The sequence below is a fragment of the Hyla sarda genome, chromosome 1 (assembly GCF_029499605.1).
Source record: "Hyla sarda isolate aHylSar1 chromosome 1, aHylSar1.hap1, whole genome shotgun sequence".
In the NCBI taxonomy this organism is placed as follows: domain Eukaryota; kingdom Metazoa; phylum Chordata; class Amphibia; order Anura; family Hylidae; genus Hyla; species Hyla sarda.
The window spans coordinates 368,690,555-368,709,799 of NC_079189.1; positions in this window are offsets into that span (position 1 = coordinate 368,690,555).

Sequence of the window (19,245 nt, forward strand, 5' to 3'; positions counted from 1 at the left end):
CCATCGTCCATCCTCTGATGGGTCTGACTTGGGGGGCCCTCTGTACTCACCTTCCACTGCCATGGCTGCTGGGAAGGGGTGGGGTGGCAGGAGCAGTACCAACTCCATCAGCAGCAGTCTGAGTCTATAGTTGCTGATAAGTACCTTTCTTCACCCGCATAGTTAAGCAACTCATCAGCAGGTAGACCTGGAGCAGGACCTGTGTCATTCAGCGACTATATGTTCTCAGCATGCTGCTGCAAACTCCAGGTTGTGCCATTCAGCCACTATATATTGGCTATTATTCTAATAAAGTATTTAGTGGGTATTATCCCCAAACTTATAAGAAGCTACCATGTGGGATTTATTCAGGACAAATCCGGAGTGACTAATATTAGAGTGGTATTGGCAGGACTGGATGTTTCCTACAGACGGGGCCCACCTGGCACATTCACTAGCAATCGATGCAGAAAAATATATTTTATATTTAACAATAAAATTTGGAATAATATAAGGTGCCAGAAAGTTAAACAGATTTGTAAATTACTTATATTAAAAAATCTTGATCCTTTCAGCACTTTTTTGCAGCTGTTTGCTACAGAGGAAAATCTTTTTGAATTTCTTTTTTGTGTTGTCCACAGTGCTCTCTGCTGACACCTGATGCCCATATCAGGAACTGTCCAGAGCTGGAGAACATGTTCATAGCAAACTTCTGCTGCTCTGGACAGTTCCTGACACGGACAGAAGTGTCAGCAGAGAGCACTATGGACAACACAAAAAATAAAGTCAAGAATTAAAGAATTTCCTCTGTAGCATACAGCAGCTAAAATGTACCAAAAGGGTTAAGATTTTTTAATAGAAGTAATTTGCAAATCTGTTTAACTTTCTGGCACCAGTTCATTTAAAAAAAAAAAAAAAAATTCCACCGGAGTACCCCTTTAGCTATAACATGGCAGCTTTAACATGACATATACCAGACTGGATTTTAGGCTTAAATAATTTCTCTAACGTAGAACTAGAGAAACAATTAGCAGCCCCATGGGGCATTAGGCCCTCCTACACTCAAAATATAGTGAATTGCCTCTAGAAGTGAGAATAAACACAGTAATAAAAGATGCCATAGGTGAAACCCCCCCAAAGGACGAGGGGGCACTCCCTCCGTCTGGAGAAGAAAAAGTTTAGTCTCAAGGGGCGACACGCCTTCTTTACCGTGAGGACTGTGAATTTATGGAACGGTCTACCTCAGGAACTGGTCACAGCAGGAACAATTAACAGCTTTAAAATAGGATTAGATACATTCATGGAACAAAATAACATTAATGCTTATGAAGAAACATAAAATCCCATCCCTTCCCCATTATCGCGCCACACCCCTACCCCTTAATTCCCTGGTTGAACTTGATGGACATATGTCTTTTTTCGACCGTACTAACTATGTAACTATGTAACTATGTAACTATGAATGGAAAGCAATTAGGAATATATTCTATCTCCCTTTTAGCCCTTCCACATCACTTTCTGGGACTCCTCTGCTTTCCTCCCTAGGGCATTACAATAAAATGTTTATTTTTTGTGGCAGAGAGTGGCATTCATTCTTTAGGTGACTTATTATTTATAGGTTGTGTTTTTTTTTTTTTTTTTTCTTGGGTTGAGATACAGAAAAAAAAAATGGTATCCCTAGTTTACAAGTCCTCTCAAATATGCAACTAAACAGTTTTGTTCTGCTACAGCAAAAGACTGATAGTTGGAGGGAGAATTTAAAGGGGTATTGCAGGCCAAAACTTTTTTTTATATATATCAACTGGCTCCGGAAAGTTAAAAAGATATGTAAATTACTTCTATTAAAAAATCTTAATCCTTCCAATAGTTATTAGCTTCTTAAGTTGAGTTGTTGTTTTCTGTCTAACTGCTCTCTGATGACTCACGTCCAGGGAGTTGTGCAGTTCCCATGGGGATATTCTCCCATCATGCACAACTCCCGGGACGTGACATCATCAATGAGCAGTTAGACAGAAAACTTCAGAAGCTAATAACTATTGGAAGGATTAAGATTTTTTAATAGAAGTAATTTACAAATCTGTTTACCTTTCCGGAGCCAGTTGATATATATATATATATATATATATATATATATATATATATAAACGTTTTGCCTGGAATACCACTTTAAAAGGTTCATGGGCCCAGTTGATGGTATTATCTCTCATTCTTTGTCAAGCATTTTCAGTAGTCTAATGGAACATACCCTGTACATTAACTCGTAAACATCATTCTTACCTTGAGGTGATGAATTTGCAATCTGAACTACTAAGGGTTTTTAAACACACACTATGGGGAGATTTATCAAAACCTGTCCAGAGGAAAAGTTGCTAAGCCATAACAACCAATCAGATTGATTCTTTCATTTTGCAGAGGCCTTGTTTAAAATGAAAGAAGTAATATGATTGGTGGCTATGGGAAACTCAGCAACTTTTCCTCTGGACAGATTTTGATAAATCTCCCCCATAGGATCTTCCTTTGTATGTAAGAATAGAGGAAGATGCACCTACATATACTACATAGGGCAACGCACACCTTCCATTTGTCGTACAAAGATGCCCCTTTTCATTATCTGAGACAATGTCCTTAATGCCAATTGAGTAAAGCAGATCTAATACACTGTGGTACTGCTCCAGGATTCTGTCTTTTTGGAATATAATATGTGCAATATCTCACCTTTAGAAAATGTTACAAAAGAGGCATGGTCTTTGGTGTAGGATATGCAGGTTGTAGTTTCCAGGACAGTACGCATGTGAAAGATGCTATAGGCATAGCAATGTCCATAACAAAAAGTATCCCAGAAAAACGCTGCATTAAAATTTTACTTCAATTTATCTATAAAAAAATTAAAACAAAGGATTTAACACACTAACAAGTGGCCATAGGGGACTATTAAAAGCTATCATTAGATTGCTATGTATTGTTAAGTACCATGAGTACTGATCAGTACTATCGTACAGCCCGGATCTCCTTGCTCAGTCTGGATCTCCATGCTTCAAAAGAAGCTCAGCCATCCTGACACCTCGGGCAGCCATCTGCATTTAACAGACCACCGCAATTGCACAGTGGAGGTCCACTAAGCCCACCGGAACCTCCAGTTTAACTATAGGTGCCGTGATTGGCATTGATCATGTCATCTATGGCATTGACCACGTCATCTATGGGGTGATCAGCATGATCACTGGTGTCTGCTATTACCTGTGAGTCCCCAACTGCTGATAGAAGCCGGAGCTCACCTGCTATGTCACAAGTGCATCTCTTGTGCTTGGTTCATAGCCACGCTGTATATGTACGGTGAATATGGTTACTCACTGCAGCTCCATACATTTACGACACATGTCCTTCAGGGGTTAAAGGGGTTCTCCGGTGCTTAGACATCTTATCCCCTATCCAAAGGATAGGGGATAAAATGCCTGATCTCGGGAGTCCTGCCGCTGGGGACCCCCGGGATCTTGTATGCGGCACCCCGTTTGTAATCAGTCCCCGGAGCGTGTTCGCTCCTGGTCTGATTACCGACGACCACAGGGCCGGTGGCCTGTGACGTCATGCCTCCGCCCCCGTGTGACCTCACGCCCCGCCCCTCAATGCAAGTCTATGGGAGTGGGCGTGACAGCTATCACTCCCCCTCCCGTCGGCTTGCATTGAGGGGCGGAGTGTGACGTCACATGGGGGGCGGAGGCGTGACGTCACACGCCGCCAACCTTATGGTCGTCGGTAATCAGACCCGGAGCGAACACGCTCCGGGTACTGATTACAAACGGGGTGCTGCGTGCAAGATCTCGAGGGTCCCCAGCGGCGGGACTCCCGCAATCAGGCATCTTATCCCCTATTCTTTGGATAGGGTATAAGATGTCTAAGCACCGGAGAACCCCTTTAAGGATGACATCTTTCTATGGGGCTACTGTAACTTCAGTACAAAAACATATTTATTATTATTACATACAAGTGCAATCGGTTCAACATTAAAGTGATACTAGTAATTATATCATAAATCTTAAATCTAAACCGATATTTAAAAAATCCCCGCACACACACACACACACACACACACACATATATATATATATATATATATATATATATATATATATATATTTTTTTTTTTTTTTTGTAAGCCAAAATTATCCATTTACCTTTTAACCTCCAGGGCAATCTATGTTCTCTATCTTTTTAACACACTCTCAGATGGGCATGGCTCGTAACACTAAAAGCACTTGGGCCAAGTATGTCAGCATTAAAAATACAGAAGTGGCTGGAAAGGCTGTTGTCTGTCAACCTTTATTTGTCCTTTACACCAAGAAAAAAGAACAAATGAGTGCCTATGGGCAAAACATATTTTTTTATCCAACATACATGAGATTTGTTGAATGAATTATAATAGAAGGTTCAGATGACAAAATTGCAGTGGTGTGGCCAAGCAAAATACCCATAGGGCTTTTAGTTTTCCTTGTGCCAAGGCTGAACCATCAAATCAGCCTTCTGGACTCAAAGGCAACACTGTCAATAGGAATATATCATCTTTTTGTGGTGTAGGAGAGCTGTCGGATATAATTCCCATTATTCCAAAGTCAGGATTCTCTATTAATGTAGCCACCTGCTGGGTTTTTCTACTTAGGTTTAATGGTGTCTGAATATGAATTTATGACCATCTGTAGAAAGACTGCAAGTGGGGGCAGGCCCAAATCCTTTCTCTACGTACTTAGTATAGGTTTAATCTCTATGAGAAGACAGACAGATAGTGTAGAGTATTTAAGTCTTATTGACATCACAGTCTCTTAACATACAAGCGCATCCTTTGTTCTTCAGCCAACATCAGCAACAAAAGGAATGTTTTAATTTCCTAAGTAACATTTCAGAGAAACAAAACTGATTTGGCACACAGCTTTTTTTTTTCTTCTTCCAAGGAATCCTCTAGGGAATTAAATCATCCTAAAGGAACTAGCTCAACTGAAAGTAATAGTAAGAGTTAGTAATATTAAATTATTCTTTTACCATACTAAAATATTATTCTGGATATACTTTGGAAGCATCTGGAGATTTAATTTGTATAGAAAAAGAATAATAATAAAATAAAAAAACAAGCTAAAAGCTTTGTAAAGTCTTAAATTTTTTTTTTGAAGGGCTTCCATTAAAATCATAGGAGAGTACAGAGAATTGTTGGACAGTTTCCGACAATTTTGAATGCTTTTGGAATGTATGTAATATATGTGGGTTAACATGCAGTATACAGCTGTTTTGAAAAATTTAAGGCTGCTAAACTGAGATTGTATTATGTCCACAGCTTTAACATGTACCTCATATTTCATATAACATTTAGCAGCAGGTAGATCTTACACCAATGAATCTTCCGCATATGTCTTAGCATTTCTATCTCCCAAACCCAGGTATCCTTTTTGCCATTTAAATAGTTAGCAGTATGCCCCCACTGCAGACAGCTGGTGCGGAACAAAGATTTATTTTTGTACATATTTTTTTTTATTTCATTTAAAACCAGACTAGAGTCATGCAGAATTTCCACAGGGTAGGTCATCCTCCTGGCTAGGTCATTGGGGCACCAGTTGCGTGGCAACAGTAGGGACACTGATGCATAGAGAGGAACACAGATGGCTCACACCGGGGAAAATTATTGCATCTTTTGGGCTTCCGCACTCTCATATCCTACATGCCAATCAAGTGTTTACATTTTTCTCATCCAGACTTAGGGATCTCACACAGGAGACAACTACGCATGCCCTAGATGATATAATAGGGGACGAGCCAAGAAGAGATATGATATCACTGCTCTACCTTGCTTTCCGTGGTCGTTTTTCAAAAGAAGACCCGGTAGACCCTGCATGGATGCACTGGGAAGGGGAGGGTCAATTGCTGTTTGCACATTATGGTATCTTCCATTTTCTTGGGATAACTCTACCATTGATTGGGGAGCATCAGCATTCTTCTCTGACAGTATTTGTTTTTTCTGTATTGTACTGTATTGTATTGTATTGTAGTGTCTTTTTCTAAAAAAATTTAGTAAAAATATATTTGAAAAAAAAAAAACAGACTAGAGTCTGCTAGGGCTGTAAAATAGGAAAGTACACTATATTCACAATACATCAATTTAGGTGCACTACTGTGGTAGATGTATACAATGACATTGGCTATCCCTCAACACTGATGTTAAAATTGAGAGAAGGAGAGAAGTCCACTTATTCTTTGCATAGTGTGTCTGCCACACTAAGCATGGACAACAGAAAGAGGAGAAGAGAACTGTCTGAGGACTTGAGAGCTAAAATCTTGGAAAAATATCAACAATCTCAAGGTTACAAGTCCATCTCCAGAGATCTAGATTTGCCTTTGTCCGCAGCATTATCAAGAAGTTTGCAACCCATTATCTCTCTTGGCGTGGACAGAAGAGAAAAATTGATGAAAGGTGTCAAGCAGGATAGTCCGGATGGTGGATAAGCATCCCCAAACAAGTTCCAAAGACATTCAAGCTGTCCTCTAGGCTCAGTGAGCATCAATGTCAGCGTGAACTATCCATTGACATTTAAATGAAAAGAAACGCTATGGCAGGAGACCCAGGAGGACCCCACTGCTGACACAGAGACATAAAAAAGCAAGACTACATTTTGCCAAAATGAACTTGAGTAAGCCAAAACCCTTCTGGGAAAACGTCTTGTGGACAGATGAGACCAAGATAGTGCTTTTTGGTAAAGCACATCATTCTACTGCTTACCGAAAATGGAATAAGGCCTACAAAGAAAAGGACACAGTACCTACAGTGATATATGGTGGAGGTTCAATGATGTTTTGGGGTTGTTTTGCTGCCTCTAGCACTGGGTGCCTTGAATGTGTGCAAGGCATCATGAAATCTGAGAATTATCCACGGATTTTGGGTCGCACTGTAAAACCCAGTGTCAGAAAGCTGGGTTTGCGTCCGAGATCTTGGATCTTCCAGCAGGACAATGACCCCAAACATATGCCAAAAAGCACCAGAAATGGATGGCAACAAAGTGCTGAAGAGTTCTGAAGTGTCCAACAATGAGTCCAGATCTAAGTCCCATTGAAAACCTCTGGAGAGAAAATTGCTGTTGGGAAAAGGCCCCCTTCCAATAACAGAGACCTGGAGCAGTTTGCAAAGGATGAAGTGGTCCAACATTCCGGCTGAGAGGTGTAAGAAGCCTATTGATGGTTATAGGAAGCAACTGATTTCAGTTATTTTTTCTAAAGGGTGTGCAACCAAATATTAAGTTAAGGGTGGCAATAATTTTGTCCAGCCCATTTTGGAGTTTGGTGTGACATTATGTCCAATTTGCTTTTCTCCTGCCTTTTTTTGGTTTAGTTCCAATACACACAGAGTGAATAAACATGTGTATAGCAAAATATGTGTTAATGCAATCCTTTTCTGTGAGAAATACTTCATTTTCTTGAAAAATTTCAGCAGTGCCAACATTTACGGCCATGACTGTATCTGGTGAAACTGTTTAAAACTTTTTACAACACTTTTGAATCTAAATGTACAACCTTATCTTCACTATCACTTATGTAAGTCTCTGTGAGAAGCATTATTGGATTGATGAACTCCTGATGTCCTCAAAGCTACACATAGATGCATATCGCTGTGCCTTCTGCCAGCACAATTATCCATTGCCTGGTCCTGGAAGAAGTTTTTTAATTGGCTGGACTTTTTAAATTAACATTCTATTTTGCAGGACTGTGGTCCTCTTGGCAAATTAGGTCCTCTCTAACATAAGACTATGAAATTTGGGCTCTATGTCTGTGTAGAATATATCAGGAACTGTTGACCCTGAAAACTAATTTCCCCACTTGGCTTGTCCTTATGATGGGTTATGCTGTTGCAATTGTGTCCTCTCTTTTGACACTTGGATGTTTTTTATGTTGGAAAAAAGGGGCAAGAAAAAACAGTTTCCGTCTCTGTGCCCAGCATGTGTTTATTATACTGAGAAGTGCAGGTTACAAACAATTGCACTATTTTCCTTACTTTTTTTGTAATAGGGAACAAAAGCTGCATCAAAACTATATAATCCCTGTGAAGACATTTAGTGCATTTGCTGATAAAAAGTTAACTGCACCCAGTAGAACAATAATATTAAAGCAATAATGAGCAAAGATGTGGTGTAAGAACATACATGCACAATCATAAACATCAATAATCAAGTTCACATGGTATGAAATCACACATATGGTTCTTCCTGCACTGGTGGCAACTTCACTAATTCCAGACAAACACAAGAATATCTGTCAGATTTAGTTAAAGGAATATTGCTATTTCCTGAGGAAAGGCAGATGGAGGGCAAACTGCTGAATTCTGCTGCTCTTTAATTAACGTCTATAGATGTTATATCAATATGATGCATTACAACATTAAGCATACTATTTTTTTTATTTTCATATATTTTAGATAATTAATTTTCTTTGTAAATTTATATAAAATAATTATTGAGCCTACAATTTTTTTTTACAGCATGCATATGCTATAGTTTACTTCTATGTGTTTTTTTTTTTTTTTACTGAAAAGAATGCAGGTTAGTGTTATATGGCAGGTTACAATTTTTAATGTAATCCTCTGACCGACTTTCACTTAACCTTAAAGCAAAGAGTCTTAATTATTACTTGTGCACATTATCAAATTATGCAATGAGCATCAACACAGTGGCCAAAGCTATTTGTTTCTGCAAATATTATAAAGACTCATTACAAACATGTTATATTTCATTATTGGGCATTGATAAGGTCTGATGGAGTGATATTTTCTGGTATTTTCTAGTAGCCATAGCATTAAATCACACACTATTGTAAATGATCCATATAGCAATGTTCACAATAAATAATGGCTGCAGTGTCTTTCTTCATTATACCTAGAAATGAGTGAGCTTTTAAAAAATGCTGTCTGCTTCTGCAGAGCCTTAAACAGGTACTCAACCCCTAGACATCTTATCTCCTAACAAAGGATAGGGGATAAGATGTCAGATTGCGGGGGTCCCGCCACTGGGGATCCCCGTAATCTCTCCTGCAGCACCCCTGTTTTTCAGCTGCACAAAGCGAGGATCGTTCTGTGGCTAATGATGGGCGATGCAGGGGATGGAATATCGTGATGTCACAGTTCCGCCCCCTCATGACATCATGCCCTACCCCCTCAATGTAAGTCTATGGGAGGGGACGTGGCGACCGTTACGCCCCACCAATATACTTGCATTGAGGGGGCAGGGCGTGATGTCACGAGGGGGCAGAGCCGTGAGGTCATGATACTCCATCCCCTGCATTGCCCGTCATCAGCCACAGAGCGATCCTTGCTCTGTGCAGCTGAAAAACGGGTGTGCTGCAAGAGAGACCGTGGGAGTCCCAAGCAGCGGGACCCCCACGATCAGACATCTTATCCCCTATCCTTTGGATAGGGGATAAGATGTCTACAGGCAGAGTACCCCTTTAAGAATAGGGTCATACTGGGAGGATACGTAGCGTATTTGATGCTGCGAGAAATCTGCCTGGCAGCAGGACATATGTTGCGTATGCACTAGGAACAGACACAGGGCTTTCCCCACCACAGCCCTGTGTCTGCAATAGTGTTGCTCACGAATATTCGCAATTCGAATATTATTCGCGAATATCGCATATTCGCGAATTCGCGAATTTCGCGAATATAGCGCTATATATTCGTAATTACGAATATTCGTTTTTTTTTTTTTTTTTTTTCCACAGTACACATCACAGTGATCACCCCTCTCTGCTTCCAGCTTGTGTGGTGTAAAGAAGGCTCTAATACTACTGTGTGAGACTGGCGTGCGAAAATTCGCATATGCGGAAATTAGCATATGCGAATTTTCGCATATGCTAATTTTGTATATGTTGATATTCACATATGTTAATTTTCGCATACGCGAATTTTCGCATATGCGAAAATAAAACAAGACTATAACGAATATGCGAATATTCGCGAATATATGACGAATATTCGTCCATATATTCGCGAATATTCGCGAATTCGAATATGGCCTATGCCGCTCAACACTAGTCTGCAATAAGGTTTGGGAGGCAGACGCGGGGCCGTCCTCCAAACCTTATTGCACACACAGGGCTGTAACAAGGGTTCATGTTATCTTGAAAGTGTAAAAGACATTCTTAGAACTAAATAACGTTAAAGCAAATGCAAAAATATAGAGTTCCATTCCCTCCCCTTCATCCACCTATATCCTTTTCCTTCACCTCATTGGTTCAACTTGTTGAACATGTGTCTTTTTATAACTGTACTATCTATATAACTATGACAGGCCCTTTAAGATTTCACTGCTATAATTTGAATACATTTTATAATTTTAAGGCATATATCACTAAGAAAAAAATGAAAGCTTAAAGGGGTTCTCCACCCCTAGACATCTTATCCCCTATCCAAAGGATAGGGGATAAGATGTCAGATTGCCGTGGTCCCGCTGCTGGGGAGCCCCAGGATCGCCGCAACAGCACTGCGCTATCATTACTGCACAGAGAGAGTTTGCTCTGCACGTAATGACGGGCCGGAGCATCGTTACATCACGGCTCCGCTCCTCGTGACGTCACGGCCCGCCCCTTCAATACAAGTCTATGGGAGGGGGCGTGGCGGTCATCACGCCCCCTGCCATAGACTTGCATTAAGGGGACAAGCCGTGATGTCATGAGTGGCGGAGCCTTTACGTCACGCTGCTCCGTCCCCTGCATTGCCCCTCATTACGCACTGAGCGAACTCGCTCTGTGCATCAATGATAGCGCAGTGCCGCAGCAACAATCCCAGGGCTCCCCAGCAGCGGGATCGCAGCGATCTGACATCTTATCCCCTATCCTTTGGATAGGGGATAAGATATCTAGGGGCGGAATACCCCTTTAACAGCTATTAAATCTATATTTAAAAACCTCCTCCCACAGCCTAAACTCATCGGGGGGGGGGGGGGGGAAAGCTATCATTGGTTTGGAGTGGTCAGATATGCAACTTTTCAGTTTGTCCCATTGTTTGGTGCAACTGTGCTAACTGAGGCGCAAATCTACACTAGTCCTGACTTGGCTTACAAACTGACTGTGAACTGCGTTATTTAAAAGTCACACAAAAAGTTGCAGGAAAATCACCATACAAAATGGAGTACTGAAGTAAGAAATGTGATCAGCACCACATTTATCACATGCACGGTGCCATGAAATAAATTTGGAGCAGGTGTACAGTTTCCACCACATAATAATTAATAGAGTAAAAAGATGTTCACCTACTCCACTTTTTATTATCTTTACAGAAAAACATACAATATCTGTAATGTCCACAAATAGATCACCAAGGACAAAATACTTGCACTTGCGCCCTGTAAGCAGTTGTGCCAAATTAACCAAATGGATGGTAAGTAACTGCTGATAATTAACCACAATGTGTGAAGGTCCACAGTATTCCGTACATACAACAGAGGGGCAATCCCAAATACTGGAGACGATCATTCTCCCTTTATGTATTGTAAACAGTAAAATGTTAGTGTGTGTGGATGTCTGGGATGCAGGAACAAGTACTTCATATCATTAATAAATTGCAGATCATATTAGTCTTGGGGCAATTCTTGGGCTGTGAAGTTAATAAATGTCCTGTTTGGTAGAATTAGTGATAAGAAAAGGTTTCCATAACATATTTCTTTTCTATTTTAGCCTCTGTTCTGGCACACTTAGCTTTAATCTATTCCCTCTTTAACAGTAACAAACTGTTCATCGACTATAGAACATGTGAGAGACAATATTATGGTGTACAGTACTGTGCTCACAAATCTAAATGTTCATCATACTATGAAGGTGATTGAGATTATACTATGTCATAAATGTAGCTGTTCCTGAATGTAACAGCTTTTCATGTACAGTACAAGTGTGGAAACATGTCATACAGCCAACTGGCCATAAAAGGAATTGTTACTTTTATACAGAATATGAGCAGGGTAATTTGGTGACATAAAACTAGCTGGTTCACACTGTGTTCAATGAGATATACATAAGAGAGCACAGAAACATTTCCTAAAAACCTGGTAATTAGAGATAAGCAAATTTTTGAAAAATTTGATGCAGCCAATTCGCCTAATCTTCCCCAAAAATTTGTTTTGGTCCAAATTTATTTGCGGCGAATCGCTATTAAAAACGACAATTTCTGGCCTACAGAGAGCCTCAATAGGGGTGTAGATCACTTTGTCTTGCTGTAACACACATAGGGTGTGTGCTGGATAAGTGAAATAATACTGTTATTCAGTATGACATGCAGATCAGAGGCGTCACTATTAGAATAACTGTGGCAGAGCGGCACAATGACAGAGCCTGAATGTGGCATCAGTATGAGGAGACAATATAGCGGCTGAATGAGACAGCGTGCAGGTGGCAGCAGCAAGAGGAGACCATATAGTGGCTGAATGACACAGCATGGAGGTGGCGGCAGCATGATGAGAACATATAGTGGCTGAACGACACAACCTGGGGTTTGCGGCAGCAAGAGGAGAACATATAGTGGCTGAATGACGCAGCCTGGAGGTGGTGGAAGCATGTGGAGACTATATAGTGTCTGAATGACACAGTGTGTAGGTGGCGGCAGCATGAGGAGATCATATAGTGGATGAATGACACAGTGTGGAGGTGGCAGCAGCAGGAGGAGAACAGATAGTGGCTGAATGACACAGCCTGGAGTTGGCGACAGCTTGAAGAGAACATAGAGTGGCTGAATTACACAGCCTGGAGGTGGCGGCAGCATGAGGAGAACATGTAGTGGCTGAATGACACAGCCTGGAGTGGATGGCAACATGAGGAGAACATATAGTGGCTGAATGACGCAGCCTGGAGGTGGCGGAAGCATGAGGAGACTATATTGTGACTGAATGACACAGCGTGGAGGGGGCGGCAGCATGAGGAGACCATATAATGGCTGAATGACACAGTGTGGAGGTGGCAGCAGCATGAGGAGAACATATAGTGGCTGAATGACACAGCCTGGAGGTGGCGGCAGCATTAGGAGACTAAATAATGGCTGAATGACACAGCGTGGAGGTGGGTGGAGACAGCATGAGGAGACCATATAGTGGCTGAATGACACAGTGTGGAGGGGACAGCAGCATGAGGAGAAAATATAGTGGCTGAATGACACAGCCATGAGTTGGCGGCAGCATGAGGAGACTACATCATGGCTGAATGACACAGCCTGGAGTTGGCGACAGCATACAGTGACAGAATGACACAGCCTGGAGTTTGTGACAGCATGAGGAGAAGATATAGTGGCTGAATGACACAGCCTGGAGTTGGCGGCAACATATAGTGGCTGAATGACACAGCCTGGAGTTTGCGGCAGCATGAGGAGAACATTTAGTGGCTGAATGACACAGCCTGGAAGTGGCGGAAGCATAAGGAGACCACATAGTGGCTGAATGACACAGCCTGGAGTTTGCGGCAGCATGAGGAGAACATATAGTGGCTGAATGACACAGCCTGGAGGTGGCGGAAGTATGAGGAGACCACATAGTGGTTGAATGACACAGCCTGGGGGTGGCGGCAGCATGAGAAGACCATACTATATAGTGGCTGAATGACACAGCGTGGAGGTGGCGGCAGCATGAGGAGACAATATAGTGCCAGAATGACACAGTGTGGAGGTGGCGGCAGCATGAGGAAACCATATAGTGGCTGAATGACACAGCCTGGAGTTTGCAGCAGCATGAGGAGACCATATAGTGGCTGAATGACACAATGTGGAAGTGGCGGCAGCAAGGGGAGAACATATAGTGGCTGAATGAAACAGCATAGAGGTGGCGGCAGCATGAGGAGACCACATAGTCGCTGAATTGCGCAGCCTGGAGTTGGCGGCAGCATACAGTGGCTAAATGACACAGCCCGAAGTTTGCGGCAGCATGAGGAGACCATATAGTGGCTGAATGACACAGCCTGTAGGTGGCAGCAGCATGAGTAGAAATTATGTTGGCAATGTGAGACAGCTTGGAGCTGACATCAGCATGAGGAGAACATATGGTGGCAGAATAAGAAAGCCTGGAGGTTGCAGCAGCAGCATCAGGAGTCCTGAAAGAGACCAGGTGACAGAGTGTTGCGGTGGGTGGCAATACCAGTACCCGGTGACGAAGGTGGGTGAAAAAAGGAGAACTTGACGTCAGATGTGTGGCATCAGGTGGGTGGCAGGATCAGAACAGTAGCTGATGCAGGTAGGCAGAAGAAAACGGTCTCTTTTATAAAAGTGTTAGTGTGCACAAGTTAGTATTGAGTATATGCATTACGTAAAACTTAACTTTTAATAATATACTTAAGATAAAAATATATGGACCCCAATTTTTTTTTAATCAAACAAAAGGAAAGGTGTTAAAAAAAACATGTGACACCTACATGTGCCAAGTATTGATGTGATGCAAAGACCTCTAAAGGGTGGAAGAGAACAACGTATGGTCCATTGTAACGGGTGGGGATAAAAACTTCCCCTGTAAGGCCCTACTCTCGCATTATTAATTCCCTTCTTGGCAAGTGTTACTTCCTGTGTGGGGCTGCCCTTTTTAGGGCGAATAACACTTGCCAAGAAGGGAATTAATAATGCGAGAGTAGTGCCTTACAGGCGAAGATGTTTTATTTTTTTAAACTTGTTTTATTGAAGTTGGAATAAATACAAAACAACAGCTCTATACAAAACTATACAAAATGAATACAGGGGACGTGGGCCTGAGGGGAAGAATACAAAATAGAGACCCATTTAATAAAATGGGGATCAAAGCCAAAGCAAGCCAAAACCCCACTAAGATAGCCCCATTCTACAGAATCGAAAGCCTTGGCCGCGTCAAGGGAGACCAAGGTCCAATCTTCATCCAGTGCCACCCCAACTTGGATTGCGACCTGAACCCTCCTGATATTGTTGGAAGTGGACTTGAAGGGCATAAAGCCCGATTGGTCTGCATGAATAATAGAGAGGATGGCTTTATTGTAACGATTAGCAAGCACTTTCTTAAGTATTTTATAACCAACATTAACCAAGGATATGGGTCTGTAGGAGCCACATTCCAGAGGGTCCTTGTCTGGTTTAAGGAGAACGACTATATTAGCATCATACATGGTAGGCGGGAGGCGGCCGGCCACAAAAGATACATCATAGATAGACTTCAAAAGGACCCCGTAGGAGTTCAGCATACTGTACATAAACTTCCACAGGGAGGCCATCAGGGCCAGCCACCTTGCCTCTCTGCATGTCTGAAAGGGCCTCAAAGATCTCCTCCACTGAGATAGGAGAGTCTAACAGGGAGACAGAGTCTGGGGAAAGCACAGGAAACTGAATGGAGTCCAGGTAAGCAGATAGATCCCCATCTGAGTAATGCGTCTGGGAAGCATAATGGGAAGAATAAAATTGAGCAAAGCGCTGAGCAATGAGCATGTTGTCTACCACTATTTGGCCAGTCTCCGAGGCTATCCTAAGAATTGGGGGGGGGCGGCCTGGTTTTGTTTGACCAAGTGCGCTAACAATTTCATAGACCCGTTGCCATGCTCAAAATAAAATTGCTTAGAGAAGAACAATTTACGGTTCATGTTTTCATTAACGAGAAGCATGTACCAGTAGTAAGCCAGGCATGCTTATTAGATTCAACATATCGTCAACATAGGCAGCCTCCAGATCTATGCAAGTGCGGGCCAGCTCTGTCTCCCTAATCAACGACTCCCTCTTAATGTAGGAAATAGTAGATTTTAAGCAACCTCTCAGATAAGCCTTGAGGGTGTCCCATACAAGAATAGCATCACCGGAAGGTTGGTTGACCTGAAGAAATGTTTGGAGTTGGTCGGGGATCCGATCGTGAGGGCCAATAAGCTGTAGCCAGAAAGGATGCACCTTCCATCTCCGACCATAGGACTCTTGAGACAGCGAAAGCTCCACCAACAAAGGGGAGTGGTCGGAGATTGTGCGGGCCCCAAAAGATATGTTAGACACCAGGGAGAAAAAAAGGGGATTACAACAAGCTATATCAATGCGTGATAGAGCATTACACTCAATAGAATAACATGAGTACAATCTTAGATGGGGGAATTTACATCTAAAAATGTCTAGCCAACCCACCTCAGACAGAAAAGAGGATAAGGGGATAGGATGAGGTGTCGGAGACAGTGGAGGTGGCACATGAAAACAGTCCAGGTCAGGGTCCGGGGAGACATTTTAGTCCCCCAAATAGTTCACTCGCTGCAAAGGTAACCACGAGATGTAGCACCTCCAGTGTGGCCGGATGGGGATTATGAATACCCAGTAAGACAAAAGGAGTTGTCACGATGCCGGCTGGCAGGAGGTGGATCCTCTGTGCCAGAGAGGGATTGGCGTGGACCGTGCTAGTGGACCGGTTCTAAGTCACTACTGGTGTTCACCAGAGCCCGCCGCAAAGCGGGATGGTCTTGCTGCGGCGGTAGTGACCAGGTCGTATCCACTAGCAACGGCTCAACCTCTCTGACTGCTGAAGATAGGCGCGGTACAAGGGAGTAGACAGAAGCAAGGTCGGACGTAGCAGAAGGTCGGGGCAGGCAGCAAGGATCGTAATCAGGGGCAACGGCAGGAGGTCTGAAACACAGGCTAGGAACACACAAGGAAACGCTTTCACTGGCACAATGGCAACAAGATCCGGCGAGGGAGTGCAGGGGAAGTGAGGTATACATAGGGAGTGCACAGGTGAACACACTAATTAGAACCACTGCGCCAATCAGCGGCGCAGTGGCCCTTTAAATCGCAGAGACCCGGCGCGCGCGCGCCCTAGGGAGCGGGGCCGCGCGCGCCGGGACAGGACCGACGGAGAGCGAGTCAGGTACGGGCGCCACCCGCATCGCGAATCGCATCCCGGCTGGAGGCAGGATCGCAGCGCACCGGGTCAGTGGATCTGACCGGAGCGCTGCAATAGCGAGAGTGTAGCGAGCGCTCCGGGGAGGAGCGGGGACCCGGAGCACTCGGCGTAACAGTACCCCCCCCCCTTGGGTCTCCCCCTCTTCTTGGAGCCTGAGAACCTGAGGACCAGACTTTTGTCTAGGATATTGTCCTCAGGTTCCCAGGATCTCTCTTCAGGACCACAGCCCTCCCAATCGACCAAAAAAAAGGTTTTCCCTCTGACCTTCTTGGAGGCCAGTATCTCCTTTACAGAGAAGATGTCCGAGGAGCCGGAAACAGGAGTGGGAGAAACAAGTTTGGGAGAGAAACGGTTGATGATGAGTGGTTTAAGAAGAGAAACGTGAAAGGCATTAGGAATACGAAGAGAAGGAGGAAGAAGAAGTTTGTAAGAGACAGGATTAATCTGGCACAAAATTTTGAAAGGACCAAGATAGCGTGGTCCCAATTTGTAGCTGGGAACACGGAAGCGGACATATTTAGCGGAGAGCCATACCTTGTCTCCGGGAGAAAAAATGGGGGGAGCTCTTCTTTTCTTATCAGCAAACTTCTTCATGCGTGATGAAGCCTGTAAGAGAGAATTTTGGGTCTCTTTCCATATGGTGGAAAGATCACGAGTTATTTCATCCACAGCGGGCAAACCAGAGGGCAAGGGAGTAGGGAGGGGGGGAAGAGGGTGACGGCCGTACACCACGAAAAATGGGGATTTGGAAGAAGACTCAGAGACTCTGAAGTTATACGAGAATTCGGCCCATGGTAGAAGATCTGCCCAGTCATCCTGGCGGGAGGAAACAAAATGCCGTAAATAATCACCCAGGACCTGGTTAACTCTTTCTACTTGCCCATTGGACTGAGGATGATAAGCAGAAGAAAAGTTTAATTTAATCTTGAGTTGTTTACAGAGAGCCCTCCAGAATTTTGACACGAATTGGACGCCTCTATCCGAGACGATCTGCGTGGGCAAGCCGTGAAGACGAAAAATGTGTACAAAAAATTGTTTTGCCAACTGCTGCGCTGAAGGAAGACCAGGAAGAGGAATAAAATGTGCCATCTTGGAAAATCGATCAACGACCACCCAAACAACAGTGTTGCCACGGGATGGGGGTAAGTCTGTAATAAAGTCCATACCAATCAGAGACCAAGGCTGTTCGGGGACAGGCAGAGGATGAAGAAGACCAGCGGGCTTCTGGCGAGGAGTCTTATCCCGGGCACAGACAGTGCAGGCTCGCACAAAATCAACAACATCCGTCTCCAAAGTCGGCCACCAATAGAAACGAGAGATGAGTTGCACGGATTTCTTGATGCCCGCATGGCCTGCGAGATGGGAGGAGTGACCCCATTTGAGGATTCCGAGGCGTTGGCGTGGAGAGACGAAGGTCTTCCCTGGAGGAGTTTGCCTGATGGAGGCTGGAGAAGTGGAGATCAGGCAGTCAGGAGGAATGATGTGTTGCGGAGAGAGCTCTACTTCCGAGGCGTCCGAGGAACGAGAGAGAGCATCGGCCCTAATGTTCTTATCGGCAGGGCGAAAGTGAATTTCAAAATTAAACCGGGCAAAGAACAGAGACCACCTGGCCTGGCGAGGATTCAGCCGTTGGGCAGACTGGAGATAGGAGAGATTCTTGTGATCGGTGTAAATAATAACTGGAAATTTTGATCCCTCCAGCAGATGCCTCCATTCCTCAAGTGCTAATTTAATGGCCAGTAGCTCTCGATCCCCGATGGAGTAGTTCCTCTCCGCCGGAGAAAAGGTCCTAGAAAAAAAAAACACAAGTAACAGCATGCCCGGAAGAATTTTTTTGTAGAAGAACCGCTCCAGCTCCTACTGAGGAGGCATCAACCTCCAATAGGAAGGGTTTAGAAGGGTCAGGTCTGGAGAGCACGGGAGCAGAAGAAAAGGCAGCCTTGAGCCGTTTAAAGGCGTCTTCCGCTTGAGGAGGCCATGACTTAGGATTGACATTCTTTTTGGTTAAAGCCACGATAGGAGCCACAATGGTGGAAAAATGAGGAATAAATTGTCTGTAATAATTGGCGAACCCCAAAAAACGTTGGATAGCACGGAGTCCGGAGGGGCGTGGCCAATCTAAGACGGCAGAGAGTTTGTCTGGATCCATTTGTAGTCCCCGGCCAGAGACCAAGTATCCTAGGAAAGGAAGAGATTGACATTCAAACAGACATTTCTCCATTTTGGCATAAAGTTGATTGTCACGAAGTCTCTGAAGAACCATGCTGACATGTTGGCTGTGTTCTTCTAGGTTAGCAGAAAAAATCAGAATATCGTCCAGATACACAACAACACAGGAATATAAGAGATCACGAAAAATTTCATTAACAAAGTCTTGGAAGACGGCAGGGGC